This window comes from Cetorhinus maximus, unplaced genomic scaffold, assembly GCF_964194155.1.
Source record: "Cetorhinus maximus unplaced genomic scaffold, sCetMax3.hap1.1 HAP1_SCAFFOLD_1345, whole genome shotgun sequence".
Classification (NCBI taxonomy): domain Eukaryota; kingdom Metazoa; phylum Chordata; class Chondrichthyes; order Lamniformes; family Cetorhinidae; genus Cetorhinus; species Cetorhinus maximus.
This window is the reverse complement of record NW_027597286.1, coordinates 74,106-87,044: the sequence shown is the minus strand read 5'-3', so window position 1 is coordinate 87,044 and position 12,939 is coordinate 74,106. Positions and strand designations below refer to the sequence as shown.

General features: G+C 54.3%; 1 pseudogene; it reads left to right on the top strand.

Annotated features, from left to right (window-relative positions):
- Window positions 1–10,759: 10,759 nt before the first annotated feature.
- Window positions 10,760–10,938, top strand: LOC144676082 (U2 spliceosomal RNA; annotated as a pseudogene).
- Window positions 10,939–12,939: the final 2,001 nt, after the last annotated feature.

Here is a 12,939-nt window from a genome sequence, read left to right as displayed (position 1 = left end):
CAGACGGAGCGCAGCGTAGATACACCTGGTCGCGGCCAGACGGGTCCATTCGTTCCAGGATAGACTTCCTGTTTGTGTCCCGTGCATTCACAGTCAGATCCACCGAGGTCAAGCCGGTGTTCTTCTCTGACCACTGCCTCCTACTGGCGGACTGCCACTTGGAGGAAGACCTGAGGGTGGGCAGGGGGGCATGGAAGCTAAATGTGCAACTGCTGACCCCAGAGAACATTGAGGAGCTCAAGAGGGATTACAAAGGTTGGAGAACCGTGAAACCCCTCTTTGAGTCCCTGACACACTGGTGGGAAGTGATCAAGGGAAGCATCAAGAGGTTTTTCATCCGCAAAGGCACCCAGAAAGCTAGAAAGGAACAGAGGGAAATGTCCCGACTCCAGGAAAAGATGCAGAATCTGCTCCGGCTGCAGTCGATGGGGGTCGATGTCAAGGAGGAGCTCCAAGAGGTGAAGGGCCAGCAAGCCTCGCACTTTGCCTCGGAGGCCTCCAAGATCATCTTCCGTTCCAGAGTCCGCTCCGTGGAGCAGGATGAGACGTGCTCACGTTTCTTCTTCCAAAAGGTACACAGAGAGCGCTCTGTGATCAGCAGCCTGAAGGAAGAAGACGGCTCAGTAAAGTCATCACGGTCCGACATTCTGAGGATCAGCAAATCCTTTTATGCCGGACTGTATGACGTGAAGCCCACGGACAGCACGGCCTCCCAGTCCTTCCTGTCCTCTATCACGGAGGTCTTAGACCACAGTACGCGGGAGAGCCTAGACAAACCGCTAACTCCTGACGAACTGACTAAGGCCCTCGAGTCCTTCGAGAAGAGTAAAACCCCCGGAAGCGACGGCCTGCCGGCGGAGTTGTATTCGGCTCTGTGGGACTTGATCGGCCCAGACCTGCTAGAAGTGTACGAGAGTATGCTCCTGGCCGGCAGCATGTCAGAATCCATGAGGAAAGGCATCATCACCCTCATCTACAAGCACAAGGGGGAAAGGGAGGAAATTAGAAATTGGCGACCCATTTCACTGCTGAATGTGGACTATAAGATTCTGTCCAAGGTCATCGCCAACCGGGTCAAATCCGCTCTGGAATTGGTGATTCACCCTGACCAGACCTGCTCTGTGCCAGGCAGGAAGATCTCTGACAGCCTGGCGCTGCTCAGGGATACGATTGCCTATGTACAGGACAGGGGTGTGGATACCTGCCTCATCAGCTTGGATCAGGAGAAGGCCTTTGACAGAATATCGCACACCTACATGGGGGATGTGCTCTCCAAAATGGGCTTTGGGGAGGGAATTCGAAATTGGATCCAACTGCTCTACACTAACATCAGTAGCGCAGTCTCAATCAATGGGTGGGAAACAGATAGCTTCCCGATCAAATCTGGAGTCAGGCAGGGCTGTCCTCTCTCGCCTGTCCTTTTCGTGTGTTGCATAGAACCCTTTGCCGAGTCCATCAGGAAGGATCCGGGCATAAGAGGAGTGACGATCCCAGGCAGTGGAGGCACTCAGGTAAAAGCCTCCCTGTACATGGACGACGTCGCCGTCTTCTGCTCGGATCCGCTGTCGGTGCGCAGACTGATGCACATCTGCGACCAGTTCGAACTGGCCTCGGGAGCCAAGGTAAATCGTGGGAAGAGCGAGGCCATGTTCTTTGGGAACTGGGCTGACCGATCCTTTGTCCCCTTCACTGTCAGGGCTGACGGCCTGAAGGTGCTGGGGATATGGTTCGGAGGGACCGGGGCATGCGTTAGAAACTGGAAGGAGCGAGTGGCTATGGTGAAGAGGAAACTGGGCATGTGGGAGCGACGCTCCCTCTCCATTGCGGGTAAGAACCTGGTCATCAGGTGTGAGGTACTCTCGCTGTTGCTGTACGTGGCGCAGGTCTGGCCCATTCCAGACTCCTGCGCGATGGCGATCACTCGAGCCATCTTCCGCTTTATCTGGAGGTCGAAAATGGATCGTGTCCGCAGGGACGCGATGTACAAGCCTCTAGATAAAGGGGGAAAAAACGTGCCCAACATCGCCCTCATACTGATGGCCACCTTTGTGTGCGGCTGCATCAAGCGGTGCGTAGACCCTCAGTACGCAAACACCAAGTGTCACTACGTGCTGAGGTTCTACCTGTCCCCGGTGTTGCGAAGGATGGGTCTGGCCACGCTACCGCGGAACGCTCCAAGTAGCTGGACCGTGCCGTACCACCTGTCCCTGGTGGAAAAATTTATGCAGAGAAACACCTCTGACCACAAGTCCACCAGGCAGTGGTCAGCACGTAACGTCTTAGAGGCCCTGCGGGAAAAGGAGAGGGTGGATCCTGTGGGATGGTTCCCCCAGCAGACTGTCAAAGCCATTTGGCAGAATGCCTCATCGCCAGAACTTTCCAACAAGCACCAAAACGTAGCTTGGCTGGTGGTGAGAAAGGCCCTCCCCGTCAGATCCTTCCTACACGCCAGGAGTCTCACCCCCTCTGCACGTTGCCCTCGAGGTGGCTGTGGTAGGGTCGAGACCGTTGTTCACCTCCTTGTAGATTGTGCCTTTGCAAAGTAAGTCCGGAGAGAGATGCAGTGGTTTCTGTCGAGGTTCGTCCCGAGCAGTTCTGTGACACAGGACTCTGTGCTCTACGGGCTGTTCCCAGGGACACACACCGAGACAAACATCAACTCCAGCTGGAGGATCTTCAACTCGGTGAAAGACGCTCTTTGGCCTGCCCGAAACTGGTTGGTCTTCCAGTGCAAAGAGTTGTCCCCGACCGAGTGTTGCAGACTGGCACATTCCAAAGTCCAGGACTACGTGATGAGGGACGCACTAAAGCTTGGGGCAGCCGCCGCAAAGGCGCAATGGAGAAGGGTCGCTGTCTAAGACCTTTCTGCCACAGTGCAGCGAGAGACTGGGAACTGTTTAGAGCCCCTCGGGCTGTACAGCGCAAAATGTATGTCTGCAAATGATTGTAATATTCATTGATTGTATCGATGCACCTTGTGATCCATGTGTAAAAGTTGAATCTGATTGTACTTTTCTGATGGTGATTTTGAAATGGTTTGGAATGTTCTTCCAGATATTTTACGAATAAAGTAAATTTTTCCAAAAAAAGCCATTCTCCCAGGACAAGGTCGTTAAGCGATGGTTATAACCAGCCGAGCCCCATATGATGGGGTACGTAACACCGTTCGGGTGACGGTGAAGGACAGCGAAGGAGGAGCACCCATGGTTCGGGCCTTCATCATCAAGCGGATCCTGTTGAAGGCGTGTGGATTTGAAGCGGAGGAGATCTACTCCCTGCGAGACTTCCCCAGCGCTGGATATTTCGACGTGACTTTCAAGCGAGGGGCAGCTTGCGTCAAGTTCCTGAAGGTGTTCGAGGAGAAGAGAGACCAGCCGGAGATGAAGATCCTGACTGTGGGGCCGCTCTTTGCTCTGCCGTTGCAACGGGACCGTGTGGTGACGGTGCATCTCTACAACCCCTACGTCCCTGTCGCCGACGTGCTCACCTTCCTCGCCAGGTACGTCGACAAGGTTGGGAGCTGCACCGAGGTTAGAGACGCCTTCGGGATTTGGACATGCAAACGCCAGGTTAAGGTCACGGTCAAGACCGACGGTAAGGGAGCCATCTTCCAAGCCGTGGCTTCCTTGTCTACGCTGGGCAACCCAAACTTTGTCGCTCATGCGGCAAGTCTGGTCATGTGGCGGCCAACTGCAGCGCCGCCCTCTGCAAGAACTGCAAACAGGAAGGGCACCGGACAAAGGACTGCAAACAGACTAAGTACTGTAACCTGTGTGGCGAGGCAGGTCAACTCTACAGGACCTGCCCCAAACGCTGTCTCACTTATGCACGGGCAGCCAAAGCCAATGAGGGGGAAGCAGAAGAAATGCTTCGTGTCACTACTACCAAAGACACTTGCAACACTCCAAGCAACATGGCCCCCAGTGAGAACAACGGGACAAAGGAGGACACAGAGAGAGACAAGGTGGAGGAAAAGATTGAGGCAGCAGATAGCCAATCAACAGCACTGCCCCTGAACCTCGCACTCCTCAGGAGAGCGAATCAATGGAGGAGGAGGCAGCAGCGGAAAATCAGTAGGGGGAGTGGCAGCTGGTGAAGAGAGCCAAAAGGAAGAAGGGGCTAAGAAGGGACCAAGCCACTTCCCAGACAAGAGGCAAGAGGCGTCTCCCATCCGACACGGATGAAAAGGGCAGCTGCTCTTCGGACGAAGATGTGCCGGGGCGGCACCTACAGAAGAAGCGCAAAAGCTCTAGGGATTTGGAAGACGAGACACCCGAGCTCCAGAACATTGGAGACAATGAGGAGACCAGCGCACCCCGACTTTGCCTACAACCCGAAGAGGCCAGCTCACCCCAGCCCCAGCAATCTGGGAGCAGTGAAGCGCTCAGCGCACCCCAGCTCCGGGAAGCCGGGAGCAGCGACGCCAAAGAGGGGGAGAGGATTGGGGAAGCTTCTCCAACAGAGGACATTTCAAATCCCGTCCTCTACACGAATCCCCAGATGCCACCTGAGCAGAACATCTCCAATGGGGAGGTTCAGGACAGTTTCCTCAGCCCATCCAAAGTGAGGCAATTTGTGAACACCATGGGTATGCAGGAGCAGACCAAAGTTCTGGGACTCTCGGAGACAACAGGTTTGGTAAGAGACTAAATGCTTTAAAATGGGTGTAAAGATTGTATCCATAAATGTGCGTAGCATTAAATCTACTACACGATGTGCTGCGACCTTGGACTACCTTGCCAAGGTCAAAGCTGACCTGTTGTTTCTGCAGGAGTGTGCGATACCGCACCTCAGCTCCTACAGGCAACGGTCACGATGGTGGTCCCACGGGCCATCGATCTGGTCGGGAGGAAACGACTCTCGTTCCTCCGGCCTGGGTATTCTGCTGCAGGGAGGCAACTTCGCCGTCTCCGAGGTTAAGGAGGTGGTGGGCGGGCGCCTCCTGGTAGCAGACGCAATGTACAAGAATGCTCCACTCCGGTTAATTAACATGTACCCCCCGGCACAAAAGGGCAAGCGGCTGGCGGTTTTTCAGCAGCTCCCATTGCTGCTGGCGACCTCCAGGCCGGTCATTCTGGGCGGTGACTTCAACTGCATCATCGATGCGGCTGGACGATCCGGCAGGGCCGGAAGCAGATTGGACGCTACGTCCAGATCCCTGATGGAAACAGTAAAGGATGCCAAGCTGCACGACATCTTCAGCAACCCTGCAGACGGAGCGCAGCGTAGATACACCTGGTCGCGGCCAGAGGGGTCCAATGGGACCCAATGGGGTCCAAATTTACAAATGGATATGGACAGGTTAGGTGAATGGGCCAAAATTTGGCAGATGGAGTTTAACTAAGTTAAATAAGTTTAATAAGTGTGCGGTTATCCATTTTGGTCAGAAGAATAAAAAGGCGACTTATTATTCAAATGGAGAGAAACTTCAGAAATGCTTCAGCACAGAGGGATCTGGGTGTCCTCGCGCACGAATCGCTGAAAGCTAGTATGCAGGTACAGCAGGTAACAAGGAAGGCAAATGGAATCGCTTCTCGGCCTTTTGGCTAAGATCAAGTGTTGCAGGGGAGACACCATGGTCCTACCAAGGCAAGGTCGGGATGGAAGGGCGATAACCAATCGCAATCCGAATCCATACCGTGGATTACCTATCACCGTCCGAGTCACGGTGAACCACAGCGAAGGAGGATCACCTATGGATCGGGGCTTCTTCACCAGGAGGATCCTGTTGAAGGCGTGCGGCTTCCAAGCTACGGAGATCTTCACCCTGCACGACTCCCGCAAAGGCGGTTATTTTGACGTGACGTTCAAGCGAGTGGCAGACTGCGTCCGGCTCCTGAGGGTGTTCGAGGAGAAGAGAGACCTGCCGGAGATGTAGATCCTGACGGCGGAGCCGCACTTCTCTCTGCCGTTGCAACGGGAACGTGAGGTGATGGTGCATGTGTACAACCCCTTCGTCCCTGTCGCCGACGTGGTCACCTTCCTCACCAGGTACTTCGATAAGGTGGGGAGCGGCACCGAGATTCGAGACGACTTGGGGATCTGGACAGGCAAACGCCTGTTTAAGGTCATGCTAAAGACCGATGGTAAGGGAGCCATTTTCCACCCTCCTTCCAGTTTCGCAATCGGGGGAAACCGGGGCTACCTGGTCTACGCTGGGCAACCCAAGCATTGTCGCTCATGCGGCAAGGCTGGCCATGTGGCGGCCAACTGCAGCGCCTCCCTCTGCAAGATCTGCAAACAGGAAGGGCACCAGACAAAAGACTGCAAACAGGCCAAGTGCTGCAACCTGTGTGGCGAGGCAAGTCACCTCTACAGGACCTGCCCCAAACGCTGCCGTACTTACGCACAGGCAGCCAAAGCCGACCACGGGGAAGCAGAAGAAATGTTCCGTGTCACTCCAACCACCAAGGCCCCCAGGGAGCTCAACGGGACAAAGGAGGACACAGAGAGAGACAAGGTGGAGAAAGAGATTGAGGCAACAGAGAGCCAATCAACAGCACTACCCCCTGAACCTCCCAGTCCTCAGGAATCAATGGAGGAGGAGGCAGCAGTGGAAAAGCAGCAGGGGGAGTGGCGGACGGTGAAGAAGAAGAAAAGTAAGAGGGAGCGAAGAAGAAGCAAAGGCGTTTCCCAGAGAAGCGGCAAGAGGCGTCTCCCATCCGACACGGATGACAAGGGCAGCAGCTCTTCGGATGATGAAGTGCCAGAGCGGCACCGACAGAAGAGGCGGCAAAGCTCCAGGGCGTTGGAGGACGAGACACCCGAGCTCCAGAAAATTGGAGACAACAAGGAGACCAGCGCACCCCAACTTTGCCTGCAACCTGAGGAGGCCAGTGCACCACAGCCCCTGGAATCTGGGAGCAGTGAGGCAATCATCGCACCCCAGCTCCAGGAAGCCGGGAACAGCAACACCCCAGAGGGGGTGAGTTTTGGAGAAGCTTCTCCAGCAAAGGTCATCTCAAAACCCGCTCACTACGTGAACCTCCAGATGCCACTGGAGCAGAACACGGCCAAGGAGATCTACCTCAGCCCATCCAAAGTGAAGGAATTTGAGCTCACTACGGGTATGAAGGAGCAGACTAAAGGTCTGGGACTCTCAGAGACAGTGGGTTTGGTAGGAGAATAAATGCTTTAATATGGGTTTAAAGATTGTATCCATAAATGTGCGTAGCATTAAATCTACTACGCGATGTGTTGCGACCTTGGACTACCTAGCCAAGGTCAAAGCTGACCTGTTGTTTCTGCAGGAGTGTGCGATACCGCACCTCAGCTCCTACAGGCAATGGTCACGATGGTGGTCCCACGGGCCATCGATCTGGTCGGGCGGAAAGGACTCTCGTTCCTCCGGCCTGGGTATTCTGCTGCGGGGAGGCAACTTCACCGTCTCCGAGGTCAAGGAGGTGGTGGGCGGGCGACTCCTGGTAGCAGACGTAATGTACAAGAACGCTCCACTCCGGTTAATTAACGTGTACGGCCCGGCACAAGGGGCTGAGCGGCTGGAGGTTTTTCAGCAGCTCCCACTGCTGCTGGCGACCTCCAGGCCGGTCATTCTGGGCGGGGACTTCAACTGCATCATCGATGCGGCTGGACGATCCGGCAGGGCCGGAAGCAGATTGGACGCTACGTCCAGATCCCTGATGGAAACAGTTAAGGATGCCAAGCTGCACGACGTCTTCAGCAACCCTGCAGACGGAGCGCAGCGTAGATACACCTGGTCGCGGCCAGACGGGTCCATTCGTTCCAGGATAGACTTCCTGTTTGTGTCCCGTGCATTCACAGTCAGATCCACCGAGGTCAAGCCGGTGTTCTTCTCTGACCACTGCCTCCTACTGGCGGACTGCCACTTGGAGGAAGACCTGAGGGTGGGCAGGGGGGCATGGAAGCTAAATGTGCAACTGCTGACCCCAGAGAACATTGAGGAGCTCAAGAGGGATTACAAAGGTTGGAGAACCGTGAAACCCCTCTTTGAGTCCCTGACACACTGGTGGGAAGTGATCAAGGGAAGCATCAAGAGGTTTTTCATCTGCAAAGGCACCCAGAAAGCTAGAAAGGAACAGAGGGAAATGTCCCGACTCCAGGAAAAGATGCAGAATCTGCTCCGGCTGCAGTCGATGGGGGTCGATGTCAAGGAGGAGCTCCAAGAGGTGAAGGGCCAGCAGGCCTCGCACTTTGCCTCGGAGGCCTCCAAGATCATCTTCCGTTCCAGAGTCCGCTCTGTGGAGCAGGATGAGACGTGCTCACGTTTCTTCTTCCAAAAGGTACACAGAGAGCGCTCTGTGATCAGCAGCCTGAAGGAAGAAGACGGCTCAGTAAAGTCATCACGGTCCGACATTCTGAGGATCAGCAAATCCTTTTATGCCGGACTGTATGACGTGAAGCCCACGGACAGCACGGCCTCCCAGTCCTTCCTGTCCTCTATCACGGAGGTCTTAGACCACAGTACGCGGGAGAGCCTAGACAAACCGCTAACTCCTGACGAACTGACTAAGGCCCTCGAGTCCTTCGAGAAGAGTAAAACCCCCGGAAGCGACGGCCTGCCGGCGGAGTTGTATTCGGCTCTGTGGGACTTGATCGGCCCAGACCTGCTAGAAGTGTACGAGAGTATGCTCCTGGCCGGCAGCATGTCAGAATCCATGAGGAAAGGCATCATCACCCTCATCTACAAGCAGAAGGGGGAAAGGGAGGAAATTAGAAATTGGCGACCCATTTCACTGTTGAATGTGGACTATAAGATTCTGTCCAAGGTCATCGCCAACCGGGTCAAATCCGCTCTGGAATTGGTGATTCACCCTGACCAGACCTGCTCTGTGCCAGGCAGGAAGATCTCTGACAGCCTGGCGCTGCTCAGGGATACGATTGCCTATGTACAGGACAGGGGTGTGGATACCTGCCTCATCAGCTTGGATCAGGAGAAGGCCTTTGACAGAATATCGCACACCTACATGGGGGATGTGCTCTCCAAAATGGGCTTTGGGGAGGGAATTCGAAATTGGATCCAACTGCTCTACACTAACATCAGTAGCGCAGTCTCAATCAACGGGTGGGAAACAGATAGCTTTCCGATTAAATCTGGAGTCAGGCAGGGCTGTCCTCTCTCGCCTGTCCTTTTCGTGTGCTGCATAGAACCCTTTGCCGAGTCCATCAGGAAGGATCCGGGCATAAGAGGAGTGACGATCCCAGGCAGTGGAGGCACTCAGGTAAAAGCCTCCCTGTACATGGACGACGTCGCCGTCTTCTGCTCGGATCCGCTGTCGGTGCGCAGACTGATGCACATCTGCGACCAGTTCGAACTGGCCTCGGGAGCCAAGGTAAATCGTGGGAAGAGCGAGGCCATGTTCTTTGGGAACTGGGCTGACCGATCCTTTGTCCCCTTCACTGTCAGGGCTGACGGCCTGAAGGTGCTGGGGATATGGTTCGGAGGGACCGGGGCATGCGTTAGAAACTGGAAGGAGCGAGTGGCTATGGTGAAGAGGAAACTGGGCATGTGGGAGCGACGCTCCCTCTCCATTGCGGGTAAGAACCTGGTCATCAGGTGTGAGGTACTCTCGCTGTTGCTGTACGTGGCGCAGGTCTGGCCCATTCCAGACTCCTGCGCGACGGCGATCACTCGAGCCATCTTCCGCTTTATCTGGAGGTCGAAAATGGATCGTGTCCGCAGGGACGCGATGTACAAGCCTCTAGATAAAGGGGGAAAAAACGTGCCCAACATCGCCCTCATACTGATGGCCACCTTTGTGTGCGGCTGCATCAAGCGGTGCGTAGACCCTCAGTACGCAAACACCAAGTGTCACTACGTGCTGAGGTTCTACCTGTCCCCGGTGTTGCGAAGGATGGGTCTGGCCACGCTGCCGCGGAACGCTCCAAGTAGTTGGACCGTGCCGTACCACCTGTCCCTGGTGGAAAAATTGATGCAGAAAAACACCTTTGACCACAAGTCCATCAGGCAGTGGTCAGCACGTAACGTCCTAGAGGCCCTGAGGGATAAGGAGAGAGTGGACCCTGTGGGATGGTTCCCCGAGCAGACTGTCAAAGTCATTTGGCAGAATGCCTCATCGCCAGAACTTTCCAACAAGCACCAAGACGTAGCTTGGCTGGTGGTGAGAAAGGCCCTCCCCGTCAGATCCTTCCTACACGCCAGGAAGCTCACCCCCTCTGCACGTTGCCCTCGAGGTGGCTGTGGTGGGGAAGAGACCGTTGTTCACCTCCTTGTGGATTGTGCCTTTGCAAAGAAAGTCTGGAGAGAGATGCAGTGGTTGCTGTCGAGGTTCATCCCGAGCAGTTCTGTGACACAGGACTCTGTGCTCTACGGGCTGTTCCCAGGGACACACACCGAGACAAACATCGACTGCAGCTGGAGGATCATCAACTCAGTGAAAGAGGCGCTTTGGTCTGCCCGAAACTTGTTGGTCTTCCAGCACAAAGAGTTGTCCCCGACCGATTGTTGCGGACTGGCACAATCCAAAGTCCAGGACTACGTGCTGAGGGACGCACTAAAGCTTGGGGCAGCTGCCGCAAAGGCGCAATGGGGAAGGGTCGCTGTCTAAGACCTTTCTACCACAGCGCACCGAGAGACTGGGAACTGTTTAGAGCCCCTCGGGCTGTACAGATCAAAATGAAAGGCTGTAAATGATTGTAATATTGTTTGTACTGATGCACCTGGTGATACATTTTGTAAAAGTTTAACCTGGATTGTACCCTTGTAATGTTGTTTTTGAAATGGTTTTGAATGTGATTGAAGATATTTTATGAATAAAGTATATTTTTACAAAAAAAAAAAAATAATCTGTTCTTATCAGTTTAATATCTGATACGTCCCTTATCTGGGGACCATATATTAAATTGATTTTTGGAGCAGGGAGATGGAATAGGGGCTTGCTCCGTCCACTCCACGCATCGACCCGGTATTGCAGTATCTCTGGGAACGGTGCACCCTCCCCTTTCCAGGGGATTTTCAATGCTAAAAATAGTTTTCTTACAAACATCTGCTTTCTTTACTTCTCAACATGTACATGTTCCAAAATCCAACTTTCTTTCTTTCTCTCTCTCTCTCTCTCTCTCTCTCACTCACTCACCCGCAGCAGCTACACACAAAAAACACGCACTCTCACCCAACACTCGCCGGCAGGGCCGGCAGCAGATTGGACGCTACGTCCAGATCCCTGATGGAAACAGTTAAGGATGCCAAGCTGCACGACGTCTTCAGCAACCCTGCAGACGGAGCGCAGCGTAGATACACCTGGTCGCGGCCAGACGGGTCCATTCGTTCCAGGATAGACTTCCTGTTTGTGTCCCGAGCACTCGCAGTCAGATCCACCAACGTTAAGCCAGTGTTCTTCTCTGACCACTGCCTCCTACTGGCTGAGTGCCACTTAGAGGAAGACCTGAGGGTGGGCAGTGCGGCATGGAAGCTACACGTGCAACTGCTGACCCCAGAGAACATTAAGGAACTCAAGAGGGATTACAAAGGTTGGAGAACCGTGAAACCCCTCTTTGAGTCCCTGACACACTGGTGGGAAGCGATCAAGGGAAACATCAAGAGGTTTTTCATCCTCAAAGACACCCAGAAAGCTAGAAAGGAACAGAGGGAAATGTCCCGACTCCAGAAAAAGATGCAGAATCTGCTCCGGCTGCAGTCGATGGGGGTCAGTGTCAAGGAGGAACTCCAAGAGGTGAAGAGCCAGCAAGCCTCGCTCTTTGCCTCGGAGGCCTCCAAGATCATCTTCCGTTGCAGAGTCCGCTCCGTGGAGCAGGATGAGACGTGCTCACGTTTCTTCTTCCAAAAGGTACACAGAGAGCGCTCTGTGATCAGCAGCCTGAAGGAAGAAGACGGCTCAGTAAAGTCATCACGGTCCGACATTCTGAGGATCAGCAAATCCTTTTATGCCGGATTGTATGACGTGAAGCCCACGGACAGCACGGCCTCCCAGTCCTTCCTGTCCTCTACCACGGAGGTCTTAGACGACAGTACGCGGGAGAGCCTGGACAAACCGCTAACTCCTGATGAACTGACCAAGGCCCTCGAGTCCTTGGAGAAGAGTAAAACTCCCGGAAGCGACGGCTTGCCGGCGGAGTTGTATTCGGCTCTGTGGGACTTGATCGGCCCAGACCTGCTAGGAGTGTACGAGAGTATGCTCCTGGCCTGCAGTATGTCAGAATCCATGAGGAAAGGCATCATCACCCTCATCTACAAGCACAAGGGGGGAAGGGAGGAAATTAGAAATTGGCGACCCATTTCACTGTTGAATGTGGACTATAAGATTCTGTCCAAGGTCATCGCCAACCGGGTCAAATCCGCTCTGGAATTGGTGATTCACCCTGACCAGACCTGCTCTGTGCCAGGCAGGAAGATCTCTGACAGCCTGGCGCTGCTCAGGGATACGATTGCCTATGTACAGGACAGGGGTGTGGATACCTGCCTCATCAGCTTGGATCAGGAGAAGGCCTTTGACAGAATATCGCACACCTACATGGTGGATGTGCTCTCCAAAATGGGCTTTGGGGAGGGAATTCGAAATTGGATCCAACTGCTCTACACTAACATCAGTAGCGCAGTCTCAATCAACGGGTGGGAAACAGATAGCTTTCCGATTAAATCTGGAGTCAGGCAGGGCTGTCCTCTCTCGCCTGTCCTTTTCGTGTGTTGCATAGAACCCTTTGCCGAGTCCATCAGGAAGGATCCGGGCATAAGAGGAGTGACGATCTCAGGCAGTGGAGGCACTCAGGTAAAAGCCTCCCTGTACATGGACGACGTCGCCGTCTTCTGCTCGGATCCGCTGTCGGTGCGCAGACTGATGCACATCTGCGACCAGTTCGAACTGGCCTCGGGAGCCAAGGTAAATCGTGGGAAGAGCGAGGCCATGTTCTTTGGGAACTGGGCTGACCGATCCTTTGTCCCCTTCACCGTCAGGGCTGTCGGCCTGAAGGTGCTGGGGATAT